This window comes from Dendrobates tinctorius, unplaced genomic scaffold (assembly GCF_039654945.1).
Source record: "Dendrobates tinctorius isolate UK_male_01 unplaced genomic scaffold, ASM3965494v1 ptg000019l, whole genome shotgun sequence".
Lineage (NCBI taxonomy): Eukaryota > Metazoa > Chordata > Amphibia > Anura > Dendrobatidae > Dendrobates > Dendrobates tinctorius.
This window is the reverse complement of record NW_027361687.1, coordinates 33,420,694-33,440,615: the sequence shown is the minus strand read 5'-3', so window position 1 is coordinate 33,440,615 and position 19,922 is coordinate 33,420,694. Positions and strand designations below refer to the sequence as shown.

Below are 19,922 nucleotides of genomic sequence, written 5' to 3'. Positions count from 1 at the left end.
AAACTTTTTTCCTGCCAGGCCATCGGGGGTAATATCAGTCCCCCCCCCCCGATGTAAGTACATTGCTGGTGAGACATGGCCCAAATGCAGGTCTTTGCCCAACTGCTTCAGACCCTCACTGATGAGTTTAAAGTGTTGCGTGGTGAGGTGGTGCAGCAGCTGCAGCAGTTAACGGGGATCTGGGCCGCAGCTCAGTTGCAGGCTCTTCAGCTCCGGAAAATCAAGCAGGGGGGCTGGCCGGCTGAGGAATACTGCTCAGAGTTCAGGAGGTGGGCCACTGACATGCAGTGCCCTTAGGAGCCACTTTAATCAGGGTCTGTCCCCTAGGTTGCAGGATACTCTGGTGCAGTATGCCGCCCCAGGTCGTTGGAGGCCGCCACGTCCCTTGCTATCCGGATAGAAAGACGCCTCAGGAAGAGGCATACACCAAATGTGCCCCCGGTGGTCCTTGCTAAGGAGGAGGACACTCTGGTGCTGATGGACGAACCAATGCTGGTGGGAGGAGGTAGTTCCCAAACGGTGTAGTCTGCGGTTCGTCGTGGTGTGGGGGCATGTTTTTACTGTGGGCAGACTGGTCATTTCATCGGTGTCTGCCCAGCTCGCTCCAAAATATCTGTACCATCTAAGAAGCCATGTCCCCCTGGTCGTGTAGAGGGAGGCAACCAGGGAGTGTATATTTCTCCAATTTTTCTCCTCAGTGTACCTTACCTGCTGAAGTGGTGGTTGGCGGAGTAACTGAGAGTATACCGGTGCTTGTAGACAGTGGAGCTGGTGGATGCTTACTTTGTCCAGACCCATTGCCTGAGGTGTAGGACGCTAGCAAAACCCTTAAGCGTCCAGGCCATTGACTCTGTCCCACTTAGCCAGGGGAGGTTGACCCAAGTCGTAGATTAGATACATCTGCATATAGGGACTCATCTTGAGAAGTCCATGTTGTGCTACGTCTTGGGGGGGGGGGGGAATGCCATCACCCATCGTTTTAGGCCTCCCTTGGTTGAAAAGACACAACCCGGTCATAGATTGGCGGTCCAGGGAAGCAGCCAGCTGAGATCAGTCATGTAAGGGCTGCTGCCCGAGGGCTACTGTCTCTGCCTTCTTTCTACAACTGTCCCCTTCTTCTGCAGTGGGGGAAGCAGAGGTGCTGCCAGGAAGTAGGGGCAAGTCTCAACTCTCACCACAAGCTAACCCTGAGTGTCGGAGTTCTCTTAAGAGAAGGGGTCAGAGGAGGGTGGTGGTTCCTTCTGACCATTGTGGGGGGTGTGAGTGTGACTACACAGGGAGACTCCTCTGTTGTTGGTTCTGTGAAGAGTTCACCATCTTGTGGCAAACGTGTGCATGGCAATAAACGTTCAGGTCCATACCTGTGTGTGAATGAGTACATATGGGTGTCCCCCAAAAACATCCAGTGGAAGTGAGCTGCTGGGGCCTGGACTTCTCTAGTGATCGGGCCGTATCGGATGTCGGCCATTCACCGCCCAGGGACTTACAAGATGGAGTTACCCCCAGTAATGCCCGCACACAACTCATTCCCCAGGTCGGCGCTCTGGAGATTTGTGGCACCTCCGGAGTATATGTTGTCATTTCCATCAGTCCACGTTTGCCATAAACCTGAGGGTCAGGTGATTGCTGAAGTGAACTCTGGTGGATTGAGGCGTCCTCACCGTAGGTTGCTTTCAGGTGTGGTCTGGTGTTGAGGGCCCAGAGGCCCCTCATTGAGGGAGGGGTGCTGTCACGATCCATTTTTGGATCCGTGGCAGATCTGGATTCTCACATTAAAACTTTTTTCCTTTCAGGCCATCAGGGGTTAATATCAGTTTTTCCCCCCGCTGGCGTAATTACATTGCTGGTGAGTTTGCTGATGCAGGTGGTGACCACTCCCACCTTCCTTTAAAAGGTCACCTGATGCAACAGCTGACTGTTGGTTATACAGGTCCTTTTGGATACCAACCCTGCTGAAGACAGGAGGTTGCTGGTGCAGTGGTGCTTCAGCTGAATGCTGTTATCTGGTGCCTTACTCTGCTGTGCTGTGCATTGCAGCAGAGAAAACTAAATGTGGTTATTGTTACCCTGTTCCTTTTGCTGTCTGTCTAGCCTTACCTTGTGGTGCATTAGTGCAGCGGTGGGACCAGTGTATTCACTTGCCAATTCTCTACTTAGGGATAGGTGCAGGGCAAGTGAGGGCTAAAGTATCCTGGTCGGCGACAGGTTGAAAGAACCTGTATAGGGATGCTAGTAAGAGCAGGGCACATCCTCAGGAGAGTGCAGGAGGTGTCCATTTCCCCGTTCCCTATTGCAGGGCCCACCGTTGTAATTGTTTCCCCCGTGTTCCCATGTTTTTTTTACTGTTTAGTGACCGACCGATTGTTGGGTCATGTCACACAGGGCCAGTCACTTTGTAACATCAGCTCGTCTGCATTGTTGGGTCTGGTGTCTCTCATCTTTCTCTTGACAATACCCCATTCATTCTCTGTGGGGTTAAGGTTAGGCGAGTTTGCTGGCCAATCAAGCACAGTGATATTGTTGTTTGTAAACCAGGTATTGATACTTTCGGCAGTGTGGAGAATTGCCATGTCCTGCAGGAGAATGAAATTTTCATCTCCAAAAAGTTTGTCGCCAGAGGGAAGCATGAAGTGTTCTAAAAGTTCCTGGTGGACAGTTGCGCTAACTCGGGTCTTGAAAAAAAACAATAGACCTACACCAGCAGATGACATGGCTCCCCAAACCATCACTGATTGTGGAAACTTCACACTAGGCCTCAAGCAGCTTAGATTGTGGCCTCTCCACTCTTCCTTCAGACTCTGGGACCTTGATTTCCAAAAGAAATGCAAAATTTACTTTCATCTGAAAACAACACCTTGGACCACTGAGCCACAGTCCAGTTCTTTTTCTCCTTGGCCCAGGTAAGACGTTTCTGCGTTGTCTATTGGTCATGAGTATCTTGACACAAGGAATGCGACACTTGTAGCCCATGTCCGGGTAACGTCTGTGTGTGGTGGCTCTTGAAGCAATGACTCCAGCAGCACTACACTCCTTGTGAATCTTCCCCAAATTTTTGAATGGCCTTTTCTTAACAATCCTTTCAAAGCTGCGGCTTTCCCGGTTGCTTGTGCACCTTTTCCTACCACACTTTTTCCTTCCACTCAACTTTCCATTAATATGCTTGGATACAGCACTCTGTGAACAGCCAGCTTCTTTAGTAATGACCATTTGTGGCTTACCCTCCTTATGGAGTGTGTCAATGACTGCCTTCTGGACATCTGTCAAGTCAGTGGTCTTCCCCATGATTGTGAAGCTACTGAAACAGAATAAGGGTGTGTGCACACGCTGCGGATTCTGTTGCGGTTCCACAGTGGATTTGGCCCTGCGGATCCGCAGCAGTTTCTGCTGCGATGTACAGTACCATTATTCCCTATGGGAGATGGAAACCGCAGTGCAGATGCTGCGGAATTTTCCGCGCGGATTTTCTGCGGTTTCTAAACCGCAGAAAGAATTGACATGTCAATTCTTTCTGTGGATTCCACAGCAGTTTACCATCTCCTCCATTGTGGAGATGGTAAAACCGTAGGGCAAAACCGCAGGATAATCCGCAGATAAACCGCAGATCTTTTGAACTGAGGATTTATCTGCGGATTTTGAAAATCCACGCGGATCAATCCGCAGCAGATTCTGCAGCGTGTGCACACAGCCTAAGAGACCTTTTTAAATGCTTAGGAAGCCTTTGCAAGTGTTTTTGTTAATTATTAATTATTCTAATTTACTGAGATAATGACTTTTGGGTTTTCATTGACTGTAAGCCATAATCATCAACATTAACAGAAATAAACACGTGAAATAGATCACTGTTTGTAATGACTCTATATAATATATGAGTCACTTTTTGTATTGAAGAACTGAAATAAATTAACTGTTTGATGATATTCTAATTTCGGGGGACACACTTGTCTTTCTATCTATATATTATCTTTATCTATCCCATATCTATCATCTATGTGTCTCCTGATGTCTGAGGTGACACTCCTGGGCACAATTACAGGTGAGTGGTGGCAGTACTATGTGCCCGGTGCGGGTGAGCGGGTGTGTGTGGCGTGTTTATAGGATTACACAGCGTTTACAGCGGCGGCCTTGAGCCTCCTCGTTGTTAACCCTCTCCCTGCCGGCCCTGTTCCCGTCATACCCCGGACTGTCGGACTCCCCCACCTTACTGTAGCCACTAGGGCTGCCGGATTGTGAGGCTTCATGCAGACAGTAAGGTCAATACTTCTTCCCTTCATGGGCTCCTGCTGCCCTTTTTTCTTTGTGCTTCTATTCCTCTTCCTTTCTTTCCCCTCTGCTTGCTGTCGTTACAATGTGTCAGTGTGGGCATTCATCTGTTAACACGCTGATACAATGTAACAAACCATCAGTTGTGCCGGTCTAGGTCAGGATGGCTCTCTAGGTTTTCATTGTCAGCAACCACAAATCATATTCTCCACCTCCTAACCCCGAGCTGAGAGGATTGTGTGTTAAGAAGAGCTTCCAATGTACGGGGGTGCAGGGGCCACACACTGTATTACCCAAGGGGTGACGGACGCTGTGGGTGGGGTGGAGCGCGGCTCTTTCCGTCCACAGGTGAGGAGGAGGCTCTCGCCCTGTGGGTGTCACATTCCTGCTGCGCTATGTGGACTGGTGACGTAGTTTCAGTCAGTAAATGATTTCCGGACAGTTCATCAATGTGAGTCAATGAGGTGAAGATCCGCAGTCTGCCTGTGCCAGGCTCCTGACAACTAACACCAGGTAATGGAGGGGTAGAGGGAGGGTATCCTACTGTGCCAGGCTCCTGACAACTGACACCAGGTAATGGAGGGGTAGAGGGAGGGTATCCTACTGTGCCAGGCTCCTGACAACTGACACCAGGTAATGGAGGGGTAGAGGGAGGGTATCCTACTGTGCCAGGCTCCTGACAACTGACACCAGGTAATGGAGGGGTAGAGGAAGGGTATCTCACTGTGCCAGGCTCCTGACAACTGACACCAGGTAATGGAGGGGTAGAGGGAGGGTATCCTACTGTGCCAGGCTCCTGACACCTGACACCAGGTAATGGAGGGGTAGAGGGAGGGTATCCTACTGTGCCAGGCTCCTGACAACTGACACCAGGTAATGGAGGGGTAGAGGGAGGGTATCCTACTGTGCCAGGCTCCTGACAACTGACACCAGGTAATGGAGGGGTAGAGGGAGGGTATCCTACTGTGCCAGGCTCCTGACAACTGACACCAGGTAATGGAGGGGTAGAGGAAGGGTATCTCACTGTGCCAGGCTCCTGACAACTGACACCAGGTAATGGAGGGGTAGAGGGAGGGTATCCTACTGTGCCAGGCTCCTGACACCTGACACCAGGTAATGGAGGGGTAGAGGGAGGGTATCCTACTGTGCCAGGCTCCTGACAACTGACACCAGGTAATGGAGGGGTAGAGGGAGGGTATCCTACTGTGCCAGGCTCCTGACAACTAACACCAGGTAATGGAGGGGTAGAGGGAGGGTATCCTACTGTGCCAGGCTCCTGACAACTGACACCAGGTAATGGAGGGGTAGAGGGAGGGTATCCTACTGTGCCAGGCTCCTGACACCTGACACCAGGTAATGGAGGGGTAGAGGGAGGGTATCCTACTGTGCCATGCTCCTGACAACTGACACCAGGTAATGGAGGGGTAGAGGGAGGGTATCCTACTGTGCCAGGCTCCTGACAACTGACACCAGGTAATGGAGGGGTAGAGGAAGGGTATCTCACTGTGCCATGCTCCTGACACCTGACACCAGGTAATGGAGGGGTAGAGGGAGGGTATCCTACTGTGCCAGGCTCCTGACAACTGACACCAGGTAATGGAGGGGTAGAGGAAGGGTATCTCACTGTGCCAGGCTCCTGACAACTGACACCAGGTAATGGAGGGGTAGAGGGAGGGTATCCTACTGTGCCAGGCTCCTGACACCTGACACCAGGTAATGGAGGGGTAGAGGGAGGGTATCCTACTGTGCCAGGCTCCTGACAACTGACACCAGGTAATGGAGGGGTAGAGGGAGGGTATCCTACTGTGCCAGGCTCCTGACAACTGACACCAGGTAATGGAGGGGTAGAGGAAGGGTATCTCACTGTGCCATGCTCCTGACAACTGACACCAGGTAATGGAGGGGTAGAGGGAGGGTATCCTACTGTGCCAGGCTCCTGACAACTGACACCAGGTAATGGAGGGGTAGAGGGAGGGTATCTCACTGTGCCATGCTCCTGACAACTGACACCAGGTAATGGAGGGGTAGAGGGAGGGTATCCTACTGTGCCAGGCTCCTGACAACTGACACCAGGTAATGGAGGGGTAGAGGGAGGGTTCCTACTGTGCCAGGCTCCTGACAGCTGACACCAGGTAATGGAGGGGTAGAGGGAGGGTATCTCACTGTGCCAGGCTCCTGACACCAGACACCAGGTAATGGAGGGGTAGAGGGAGGGTATCCTACTGTGCCAGGCTCCTGACGACTGACACCAGGTAATGGAGGGGTAGAGGGAGGGTATCCTACTGTGCCAGGCTCCTGACAACTGACACCAGGTAATGGAGGGGTAGAGGGAGGGTATCCTACTGTGCCAGGCTCCTGACGACTGACACCAGGTAATGGAGGGGTAGAGGGAGGGTATCCTACTGTGCCAGGCTCCTGACAACTGACACCAGGTAATGGAGGGGTAGAGGGAGGATATCCTACTGTGCCAGGCTCCTGACAACTGACACCAGGTAATGGAGGGGTAGAGGGAGGGTTCCTACTGTGCCAGGCTCCTGACAACTGACACCAGGTAATGGAGGGGTAGAGGGAGGGTATCCTACTGTGCCAGGCTCCTGACACCTGACACCAGGTAATGGAGGGGTAGAGGGAGGGTATCTCACTGTGCCAGGCTCCTGACGACTGACACCAGGTAATGGAGGGGTAGAGGGAGGGTATCCTACTGTGCCAGGCTCCTGACAACTGACACCAGGTAATGGAGGGGTAGAGGAAGGGTATCTCACTGTGCCATGCTCCTGACAACTGACACCAGGTAATGGAGGGGTAGAGGGAGGGTATCCTACTGTGCCAGGCTCCTGACAACTGACACCAGGTAATGGAGGGGTAGAGGGAGGGTATCTCACTGTGCCATGCTCCTGACAACTGACACCAGGTAATGGAGGGGTAGAGGGAGGGTATCCTACTGTGCCAGGCTCCTGACAACTGACACCAGGTAATGGAGGGGTAGAGGGAGGGTTCCTACTGTGCCAGGCTCCTGACAGCTGACACCAGGTAATGGAGGGGTAGAGGGAGGGTATCTCACTGTGCCAGGCTCCTGACACCAGACACCAGGTAATGGAGGGGTAGAGGGAGGGTATCCTACTGTGCCAGGCTCCTGACGACTGACACCAGGTAATGGAGGGGTAGAGGGAGGGTATCCTACTGTGCCAGGCTCCTGACAACTGACACCAGGTAATGGAGGGGTAGAGGGAGGGTATCCTACTGTGCCAGGCTCCTGACGACTGACACCAGGTAATGGAGGGGTAGTGGGAGGGTATCCTACTGTGCCAGGCTCCTGACAACTGACACCAGGTAATGGAGGGGTAGAGGGAGGATATCCTACTGTGCCAGGCTCCTGACAACTGACACCAGGTAATGGAGGGGTAGAGGGAGGGTTCCTACTGTGCCAGGCTCCTGACAACTGACACCAGGTAATGGAGGGGTAGAGGGAGGGTATCCTACTGTGCCAGGCTCCTGACACCTGACACCAGGTAATGGAGGGGTAGAGGGAGGGTATCTCACTGTGCCAGGCTCCTGACGACTGACACCAGGTAATGGAGGGGTAGAGGGAGGGTATCCTACTGTGCCAGGCTCCTGACAACTGACACCAGGTAATGGAGGGGTAGAGGAAGGGTATCTCACTGTGCCATGCTCCTGACAACTGACACCAGGTAATGGAGGGGTAGAGGGAGGGTATCCTACTGTGCCAGGCTCCTGACAACTGACACCAGGTAATGGAGGGGTAGAGGGAGGGTATCTCACTGTGCCAGGCTCCTGACAACTGACACCAGGTAATGGAGGGGTAGAGGGAGGGTATCCTACTGTGCCAGGCTCCTGACAACTGACACCAGGTAATGGAGGGGTAGAGGGAGGGTTCCTACTGTGCCAGGCTCCTGACAGCTGACACCAGGTAATGGAGGGGTAGAGGGAGGGTATCTCACTGTGCCAGGCTCCTGACACCAGACACCAGGTAATGGAGGGGTAGAGGGAGGGTATCCTACTGTGCCAGGCTCCTGACGACTGACACCAGGTAATGGAGGGGTAGAGGGAGGGTATCCTACTGTGCCAGGCTCCTGACAACTGACACCAGGTAATGGAGGGGTAGAGGGAGGGTATCCTACTGTGCCAGGCTCCTGACGACTGACACCAGGTAATGGAGGGGTAGAGGGAGGGTATCCTACTGTGCCAGGCTCCTGACAACTGACACCAGGTAATGGAGGGGTAGAGGGAGGATATCCTACTGTGCCAGGCTCCTGACAACTGACACCAGGTAATGGAGGGGTAGAGGGAGGGTTCCTACTGTGCCAGGCTCCTGACAACTGACACCAGGTAATGGAGGGGTAGAGGGAGGGTATCCTACTGTGCCAGGCTCCTGACACCTGACACCAGGTAATGGAGGGGTAGAGGGAGGGTATCTCACTGTGCCAGGCTCCTGACGACTGACACCAGGTAATGGAGGGGTAGAGGGAGGGTATCCTACTGTGCCAGGCTCCTGACAACTGACACCAGGTAATGGAGGGGTAGAGGGAGGGTTCCTACTGTGCCAGGCTCCTGACAACTGACACCAGGTAATGGAGGGGTAGAGGGAGGGTTCCTACTGTGCCAGGCTCCTGACAACTGACACCAGGTAATGGAGTGGTAGAGGGAGGATATCCTACTGTGCCAGGCTCCTGACAACTGACACCAGGTAATGGAGGGGTAGAGGGAGGGTTCCTACTGTGCCAGGCTCCTGACAACTGACACCAGGTAATGGAGGGGTAGAGGGAGGGTATCCTACTGTGCCAGGCTCCTGACACCTGACACCAGGTAATGGAGGGGTAGAGGGAGGGTATCTCACTGTGCCATGCTCCTGACGACTGACACCAGGTAATGGAGGGGTAGAGGGAGGGTATCCTACTGTGCAAGGCTCCTGACAACTGACACCAGGTAATGGAGGGGTAGAGGGAGGGTTCCTACTGTGCCAGGCTCCTGACAACTGACACCAGGTAATGGAGGGGTAGAGGGAGGGTATCCTACTGTGCCAGGCTCCTGACAGCTGACACCAGGTAATGGAGGGGTAGAGGGAGGGTATCCTACTGTGCCAGGCTCCTGGCAACTGACACCAGGTGATGGGGGGGTAGAGGGAGGGTATGTCACTGTGCCAGGCTCCTGACAACTGACACCAGGTGATGGAGGGGTAGAGGGAGGGTATCCTACTGTGCCAGGCTCCTGACAGCTGACACCAGGTAATGGAGGGGTAGAGGGAGGGTATCCTACTGTGCCAGGCTCCTTACAACTGACACCAGGTAATGGAGGGGTAGAGGGAGGGTATCCTACAGTGCCAGGCTCCTTACAACTGACACCAGGTAATGGAGGGGTAGAGGGAGGGTATCCTACAGTGCCAGGCAACTGACACCAGGTAATGGAGGGGTAGAGGGAGGGTATCCTACTGTGCCAGGCTCCTGACAACTGACACCAGGTAATGGAGGGGTAGAGAGAGGGTATCCTACTGTGCCAGGCTCCTGACAACTGACACCAAGTAATGGATGGGTAGAGGGAGGGTATCCTACAGTGCCAGGCTCCTGACAGCTGACACCAGGTAATGGAGGGGTAGAGGGAGGGTATCCTACTGTGCCAGGCAACTGACACCAGGTAATGGAGGGGTAGAGGGAGGGTATCCTACAGTGCCAGGCTCCTTACAACTGACACCAGGTAATGGAGAGGTAGAGGGAGGGTATCCTACAGTGCCAGGCAACTGACACCAGGTAATGGAGGGGTAGAGGGAGGGTATCCTACTGTGCCAGGCTCCTGACAACTGACACCAGGTAATGGAGGGGTAGAGGGAGGGTATCCTACTGTGCCAGGCTCCTGACAGCTGACACCAGGTAGTGGAGGGGTAGAGGGAGGGTATCCTGCTGTGCCAGGCTCCTGACAACTGACACCAGGTAGTGGATGGATAGTGGGAGGGTATCCTACTGTGCCAGGCTCCTGACAACTGACACCAGGTAATGGAGGGGTAGAGGGAGGGTATAATACTGTGCCAGGCTCCTGACAGCTGACACCAGGTAATGGAGGGATAGAGGGAGGGTATCCTACTGTGCCAGGCTCCTGACAGCTGACACCAGGTAATGGAGGGGTAGAGGGAGGGTATCCTACTGTGCCATGCTCCTGACAACCTCACACTAGGCTCACTCATACTGTTTTGGGTTTCTGACAACCCGATACTAGGGTCACCCATACTTTGCCTGGTTCCTGACAACCTGACACCAGGTGTCGGAGATATAGAGGGGTCTCTGGTACTGTGCCGGGCTCCTGACAACCCCACACTAGAATCACTCATAATAAGTTAAAGTAATGCTATGCTGTGCCTTTAAATATAATATGGCGCTGTCTCTTTAAATGTAGTATGGCAATGTTTGTTTAATGTGGTGATGTCTCTTTATACTTAAAAGGAGGGGGGACACCTATTTGAACATAGTGACGTTTATTTGTCGCGGGGTCTCTTAGTGTTATGTGCATTTTGGCTATTAGAACCGGGGATATATTTGCTTTTGATGAGATGCTGTCAGGGCATGCTGGGATTTGTAGTTTTGCGACAATCGGAACGTCACTGGTTGGGGACTGCTGACAGAAATACTGTGTTGGATCAATAGATAAATGAGGTTCTCTCCCTTTAAATCTTCCAGTCTATTGTTATCGCAGGGTGTGAGCACTGTGCTTTCTAATAATCTGTGCTCTGTCCCTTTAATAGATACGACATCACCTCCTAAAAGTGCACTGTTCCTTTAAATGCCTGCTGCATTCACCCTGACCATGTCCTGCCTAGCCTGGACTTAAGATGTGGCACTGTCTTTAAATCTTGCTGAATGAAATCCCTGCTCTGTCTCTTTAACGATGGCTGCTGTTCCTTGTAATGTGCCTGTTGCTTACATTTTCGATCACTGCCGTTTCTGAGCGTGTTATGTCCTCTAATCGCTGCAGCGTAGTACTGTCCCTTTAAATTACATAAAATCGTCTCATAGCTTTAAATTATATAAAGAGGCTCTGTCCCTTTAAAAGTTTTCAGCAGAGTATTTCTAGAGGTTTCCTTCGGTTCTCTTTTTTTGGTGTGTGCGCTGTTCCTTTATTACTTCTGAAGTTGACATTAGAGGGGTATTGTCGTTTTTGAGTGCTGTCCCTTTAAGAAGCGGCAGCCGCCCGGAGGCAGAGCTGTTGGGACTTGCTATGATCGCTCTTCCTCATTCCTCAGTCACACACACAGCGACAGCTCTGAGCAACGACCCCAGAGGAGACTTCCCGGGGGGCGACACAGACTAGGTGAGTACCCCCAGCTGGGCACCCCCTGTAGACCAGGGGTGGACACTGTACAGGGCCCCTGTGTAACTACACTATACGGGCCCCTCATACTGCCCCCATCTATGTGTGACAAGAGCCGCCTGCTGGCCGAGGCTGGTAGTGCCCCATTGTGTCCACCCCAGTCCTGGCCATCAGCACTACTACTGAACCCCAGCGTGGATGATGGGAGGTGGAGTACTGATATGGATCCTCCTCCAGCACGCTGTAAACAACAGAAGCATTGTGATCCCAGCAGAGTATCACCCCCCCCCCCCCCCCCCGTCCCCATAGAGATGTGCAGAGCATTGCTCTACCCCCTGCGGCATCATGTCAGATGCACGGTGATGTATGTCACTCCACCATTGATCTGCAGAGCATTGCTCCTATGAGTGATCTTTCCGGAGACCTCGCTGTGGAGTCCCATTATCTGGATTCAGATCAGTTTCTGTCCTCTTATGTCTCTGCCTTCAGGGTCTTGTCTTGGTGCAGTGACACAGAGGGGGGCAAAGATGGCTGATCAGTGTGATAAATGGTGACCCCAGGCTTCAGTATATTGTTTATGATGTGTATTGCGGAGCATCATTCATTGGACAGAGAAATCCTGATAGAGTGCATGGACCCGACATCTCTCGAGTCACAACAGTCCTGTAATAACCACAACACAAATACCGACGAAATACTAAATCTCTGACCGATCATCCCTACTGGTGGGGATCGGGTCCCTGAATACATGTTACAGGACTTATCGAGTTATCTCCTGTATTATACACCAGAGCTGCGCTCACTATTCTGCTGGTGCAGTCACTGTGTACATACATTACATTACGGATCCTGTACTGATCCTGAGTAACATCCTGTATTATACCCCAGAGCTGCACTCACTATTCTGCTGGTGCAGTCACTGTGTACATACATTACATTACGGATCCTGTACTGATCCTGAGTAACATCCTGTATTTTACCCCAGAGCTGCACTCACTATTCTGCTGGTGCAGTCACTGTGTACATACATTACATTACTGATCCTGAGTTACATCCTGTATTATACTCCAGAGCTGCACTCACTATTCTGCTGGTGCAGTCACTTTGTACATACATTACATTACAGATCCTGTACTGATCCTGAGTTACATCCTGTATTATACCCCAGAGCTGCACTCACTATTCTGCTGGTGCAGTTACTGTGTACATACATTACATTACTGATCCTGAGTTACATCCTGTATTATACTCCAGAGCTGCACTCACTATTCTGCTGGTGCAGTCACTGTGTACATACATTACATTACGGATCCTGTACTGATCCTGAGTTACATCCTGTATTATACCCCAGAGCTGCACTCACTATTCTGCTGGTGCAGTTACTGTGTACACACATTACATTACTGATCCTGAGTTACATCCTGTATTATACTCCAGAGCTGCACTCACTATTATGCTGGTGCAGTCACTGTGTACATACATTACTGATCCTGTACTGATCCTGAGTTACATCCTGTATTATACTCCAGAGCTGCACTCACTATTCTGCTGGTGCAGTCACTGTGTACATACATTACTGATCCTGTACTGATCCTGAGTTACATCCTGTATTATACTCCAGAGCTGCACTCACTATTCCGCTGGTGCAGTCACTGTGTACATACATTACATTACTGATCCTGAGTTACATCCTGTATTAGGCTAGTTTCACAGTAGCGTTTTGGCCCACAGCGCATTGGCGCCGCTAAGCCCCGTCCCCTGCCACACCCCCTGCGGTCATCACCTAGTATCGCACATCGCTGCATGCGATCTGCACACCCTATCTTTAGCATAGGGTGCGCAGACCGTGCGCTGGCCGTGTGCTAGTAAGATTTTGCGTGCACTGCGCCCTTTTGACGGTGCGCCGAACACACCATGTTGTATTTTGGTGTGCAGGCCCGCAGCGCACGCAAAATCCTACTAGCGCACGGCCAGCGCACGGTCTGCACACCCTATGCTAAAGATAGGGTGTGCAGATCGCATGCAGTGATGTGCGATACTAGGCGGAGATGACTGGAGGGGGCGTGGCAGGGGCGGGGCTTAGCGACGCCGTGCGCTGCGGGCCAAAACGCTAGTGTGAAACTAGCCTTATACCCCAGAGCTTCACTCACTATTCTGCTTGTGCAGTCACTGTGTACATACATAACATTACTGATCTTGTACTGATCCTGAGTTACATCCTGTATTATACTCCAGAGCTGCACTCACTATTCCGCTGGTGCAGTCACTGTGTACATACATAACATTACTGATCTTGTACTGATCCTGAGTTACATCCTGTATTATACTCTAGAGCTGCACTCACTATTCTGCTGGTGCAGTCATGATGTACATATATCATACATTACATTACTGATCCTGTACTGATCCTGAGTTACATCCTTTATTATACTCCAGAGCTGCACTCACTATTCTGCTGGTGCAGTCACTGTGTACATACTGTACATTACATTACTGATCCTGTACTGATCCTGAGTTACATCCTGTATTATACCCCAGAGCTGCACTCACTATTCTGTTAGATTTCATTGTACACATTCATCACATTATCCATCTCTTGTCTGGTCGTTTGACTCTTCGTAGGTCTGTGTGGACTGACAGGTGCAGCTCTATGGATCAGCGAAAATGCGTCTGATGCAGCGTGCATTACCTCCTGCTCCACACAACACCTGGAAAGTTTGCATTATTTGAAAGGCAAATATTGATATTGAATCTGAGTGAAGTGGAAAGGAACCAAGAAGCGAAACGCCAGGAGCCAACTTCACCTGCATAAGACATTCTGTATGTATAATACACTGTATATAATAATATACTGTATTATTCTGTGTATATACACTGCACAGTACCACTTCTCCTGTCCTGTACACTGTGTGTAATTCTCAGTATCTGTATTATTCTGTATATATACACTGCACAGTACCACTTCTCCTGTCCTGTATACTGGGTGTAATTCTCAGTATCTGTATTATTCAGTATATATACACTGCACAGTACCACTTCTCCTGTCCTGTATACTGGGTGTCATTCTCAGTATCTGTATTATTCTGTATATATACACTGCACAGTACCACTTCTCCTGTCCTGTATACTGGGTGTAATTCTCAGTATCTGTATTATTCTGTATATATACACTGCACAGTACCACTTCTCCTGTCCTGTATACTGGGTGTAATTCTCAGTATCTGTATTATTCTGTGTATATACACTGCACAGCACCACTTCTCCTGTCCTGTACACTGTATGTAATTTTCAGTATCTGTATTATTCTGTATATATACACTGCACAGTACCACTTCTCCTGTCCTGTATACTGGGTGTAATTCTCAGTATCTGTATTATTCTGTATATATACACTGCACAGTACCACTTCTCCTGTCCTGTATACTGGGTGTCATTCTCAGTATCTGTATTATTCTGTATATATACACTGCACAGTACCACTTCTCCTGTCCTGTATACTGGGTGTAATTCTCAGTATCTGTATTATTCTGTGTATATACACTGCACAGTACCACTTCTCCTGTCCTGTACACTGTGTGTAATTCTCAGTATCTGTATTATTCTGTATATATACACTGCACAGTACCACTTCTCCTGTCCTGTATACTGGGTGTAATTCTCAGTATCTGTATTATTCTGTATATATACACTGCACAGTACCACTTCTCCTGTCCTGTATACTGGGTGTAATTCTCAGTATCTGTATTATTCTGTGTATATACACTGCACAGTACCACTTCTCCTGTCCTGTACAATGTGTGTAATTCTCAGTATCTGTATTATTCTGTATATATACACTGCACAGTACCACTTCTCCTGTCCTGTATACTGGGTGTAAATCTCAGTATCTGTATTATTCTGTATATATACACTGCACAGTACCACTTCTCCTGTTCTGTATACTGGGTGTAATTCTCAGTATCTGTATTATTCTGTGTATATACACTGCACAGTACCACTTCTCCTGTCCTGTACACTGTGTGTAATTCTCAGTATCTGTATTATTCTGTATATATACACTGCACAGTACCACTTCTCCTGTCCTGTGTGCTGGGTGTAATTCTCAGTATCTGTATTATTCTGTATATATACACTGCACAGTACCACTTCTCCTGTCCTGTATACTGGGTGTAACTCTCAGTATCTGTATATATACACTGCACAGTACCGCTTCTCCTGTCCTGTATGCTGGGTGTAATTCTCAGTATCTGTATATATACACTGCACAGTACCACTTCTCCTGTCCTGTATACTGGATATATTCTTCATTATCTGTATTATTCTGTATATACACTGCACAGTACCACTTCTCCTGTCCTGTATACTGGGTGTAATTCTCAGTATCTGTATTATTCTGTGTATATACACTGCACAGTACCACTTCTCCTGACCTGTACACTGGGTGTAATTCTCAGTATCTGTATTATTCTGTATATATACACTGCACAGTACCACTTCTCCTGTTCTGTATACTGGGTGTAATTCTCAGTATGTGATTTATTCTGTGTATATACGCTGCACAGTACCACTTCTCCTGTCCTGTATACTGGGTGTAATTCTCAGTATCTGTATTATTTGTATAAATACACACTGCACAGTACCACTTCTCCTGTCCTGTATACTGGGTGTAATTCTCAGTATCTGTATTATTCTGTATATATACACTGCACAGTACCACATCTCCTGTCCTGTATACTGGGTGTAATTCTCAGTATCTGTATTATTCTGTATATATACACTGCACAGTACGACTTCTCCTGTCCTGTATACTGGGTGTAATTCTCAGCATCTGTATTATTTTGTATATATACACTGCACAGTACCACTTCTCCTGTCCTGTATACTGGGTGTAATTCTCAGCATCTGTATTATTCTGTATATATACACTGCACAGTACCACTTCTCCTGTCCTGTATACTGGGTGTAATTCTCAGTATCTGTATTATTCTGTATATATATACACTGCACAGTACCACTTCTCCTGTCCTGTATACTGGGTGTAATTCTCAGTATCTGTATTATTCTGTATATATACACTGCACAATATCACTTCTCCCGTCCTGTATACTGGGTGTAATTCTCAGTATCTGTATTATTCTGTATATATACACTGCACAGTACCACTTTTCCTGTCCTGTATACTGGGTGTAATTCTCAGTATCTGTATTATTCTGTATATATACACTGCACAGTACCACTTCTCCTGTCCTATGTGCTGGATGTAATTCTCAGTATCTGTATTATTCTGTGTATATACAATGCACAGTACCACTTCTCCTGTCCTGTATGCTGGGTGTAATTCTCAGTATCTGTATTATTCTGTATATATACACTGCACAGTACCACTTCTCCTGTTCTGTGTACTGGGTGTAAATCTCAGTATCTGTATTATTCTGTATATATACACTGCACAGTACCACTTCTCCTGTTCTGTATGCTGGGTGTAAATCTCAGTATCTGTATTATTCTGTATATATATACACTGCACAGTACCACTTCTCCTGTTCTGTATAATGGGTGTAATTCTCAGTATCTGTATTATTCTGTGTATATACGCTGCACAGTACCACTTCTGTCCTGTATACTGGGTGTAATTCTCAGTATCTGTATTATTCTGTATATATACACTGCACAGTACGACTTCTCCTGTCCTGTATACTGGGTGTATTTCTCAGTATCTGTATTGTTCTGTATATACACACTGCACAATATCACTTATCCTGTCCTGTATACTGGGTGTAATTCTCAGTATCTGTATTATTCTGTATATATACACTGCACAGTACCACTTCTGTCCTGTGTACTGGGTGTAATTCTCAGTATCTGTATTATTCTGTATATATACACTGCACAGTACCACTTCTCCTGTCCTGTATACTGGGTGTAATTCTCAGTATCTGTATTTTTCTGTCTATATACACTGCACAGTACCACTTTTCCTGTCCTGTATACTGGGTGTAATTCTCAGTATCTGTATTATTCTGTATATATACACTGCACAGTACCACTTCTCTTGTCCTGTGTGCTGGATGTAATTCTCAGTATCTGTATTATTCTGTATATATACACTGCACAGTACCACTTCTACTGTTCTGTGTACTGGGTGTAAATCTCAGTATCTGTATTATTCTGTATATATACACTGCACAGTACCACTTCTCCTGTTCTGTATGCTGGGTGTAAATCTCAGTATCTGTATTATTTGTATAAATACACACTGCACAATACCACTTCTCCTGTCCTGTATACTGGGTGTAATTCTCGCTGTCTGTATTATTCTGTATATATACACTGCACAGTACCACTTCTCCTGTCCTGTATACTGGGTGTAATTCTCAGTATCTGTATTTTTCTGTCTATATACACTGCACAGTACCACTTCTCCAGTCCTTTATACTGGGTGTAATTCTCAGTATCTGTATTATTCTGTATATATACACTGCACAGTACCACTTATCCTGTCCTGTATACTGGGTGTAATTCTCAGTGTCTGTATTATTCTGTATATATACACTGCACAGTACCACTTCTCCTGTCCTGTATTCTGGGTGTAATTCTCAGTATCTGTATTATTCTGTATATATACACTGCACAGTACCACTTCTCCTGTCCTGTATACTGGGTGTAAATCTCAGTATCTGTATTATTCTGTATATATATATACACTGCACAGTACCACTTCTCCTGTCCTGTATACTGGGAAGTAATTCTCAGTATCTGTATTATTCTGTATATATATACACTGCACAGTACCACTTCTCCAGTCCTTTATACTGGGTGTAATTCTCAGTATCTGTATTAATCTGTATATATACACTGCACAGTACCACTTCTCCTGTCCTGTATACTGGGTGTAATTCTCTGTATCTGTATTATTCTTTATATATACACTGCACAGTACCACTTCTCCTGTCCTGTATACTGGGTGTAATTCTCAGTATCTGTATTATTCTGTATATATACACTGCACAGCACCACTTCTCCTGTCCTGTATACTGGATGTAATTCTCAGTATCTGTATTATTCTGTATATATACACTACACAGTACCACTTCTCCTGTCCTGTATACTGGGTGTAATTCTCAGTATATGTATTATTCTGTATATATACACTGCACAGTACCACTTATCCTGTCATGTATACTGGGTGTAATTCTCAGTGTCTGTATTATTCTGTATATATACACTGCACAGTACAACTTATCCTGTCCTGTATACTGGGTGTAATTCTCAGTGTCTGTATTATTCTGTATATATATACACTGCACAGTACCACTTCTCCTGTCCTGTATACTGGGTGTAATTCTCTGTATCTGTATTATTCTGTATATATGCACTGCACAGTACCACTTCTCCTGTCCTGTATACTGGGTGTAAATCTCAGTATCTGTATTATTCTGTATATACAGTGCCTACAAGTAGTATTCAACCCCCTGCAGATTTAGCAGGTTTGATAAGATGCAAATAAGTTAGAGCCTTCAAACTTCACACAAGAGCAGGATTTATTAACAGATGCATAAATCTTACAAACCAAAAAGTTATGTTGCTCAGTTAAATTTTAATAAATTTTAAACATAAAAGTGTGGGTCAATTATTATTCAACCCCTAGGTTTAATTTTTTGTGGAATAACCCTTGTTTGCAATTACAGCTAATAATCATCTTTTATAAGACCTGATCAGGCCGGCACAGGTCTCTGGAGTTATCTTGGCCCACTCCTCCATGCAGATCTTCTCCAAGTTATCTAGGTTCTTTGGGTGTCTCATGTGGACTTTAATCTTGAGCTCCTTCCACAAGTTTTCAATTGGGTTAAGGTCAGGAGACTGACTAGGCCACTCCAACACCTTGATTTTTTGCCTCTTGAACCAGGCCTTGGTTTTCTTGTTTGTGTGCTTTGGGTCGTTGTCTTGTTGGAAGATGAAATGATGACCCATCTTAAGATCCTTGATGGAGGAGCGGAGGTTCTTGGCCAAAATCTCCAGGTAGGCCGTGCTATCCATCTTCCCATGGATGCGGACCAGATGGCCAGGCCCCTTGGCTGAGAAACAGCCCCACAGCATGATGCTGCCCCCACCATGCTTGACTGTAGGGATGGTATTCTTGGGGTCGTATGCAGTGCCATCCAGTCTCCAAACGTCACGTGTGTGGTTGGCACCAAAGATCTTGATCTTGGTCTCATCAGACCAGAGAACCTTGAACCAGTCTGTCTCAGAGTCCTCCAAGTGATCATGAGCAAACTGTAGACGAGCCTTGACATGACGCTTTGAAAGTAAAGGTACCTTACGGGCTCGTCTGGAATGGAGACCATTGC

At 48.1% G+C, this 19,922-nt stretch overlaps 1 protein-coding gene across 6 annotated transcripts in view; it reads left to right on the top strand.

The window, feature by feature from the left end:
- Nucleotides 1-19,922, top strand: part of SEMA4A (semaphorin 4A) — a 54,666-nt gene that overhangs the window by 14,431 nt on the left and 20,313 nt on the right. Inside the window, exons 1-2 of one of the 6 annotated variants that reach the window (XM_073566856.1) lie at nucleotides 11,454-11,574; nucleotides 14,197-14,394. The exons of 1 other annotated variant lie outside the window; for it this stretch is intronic. The gene's annotated coding sequence lies outside the window, so the exon portion shown is untranslated. Of the gene's footprint in view, nucleotides 1-4,692; nucleotides 4,774-5,465; nucleotides 5,494-11,438; nucleotides 11,575-14,196; nucleotides 14,395-19,922 lie in introns of those variants that run through there. 4 more of the 6 variants (XM_073566857.1, XM_073566859.1, XM_073566860.1 and 1 more) reach the window with 4 other exon arrangements.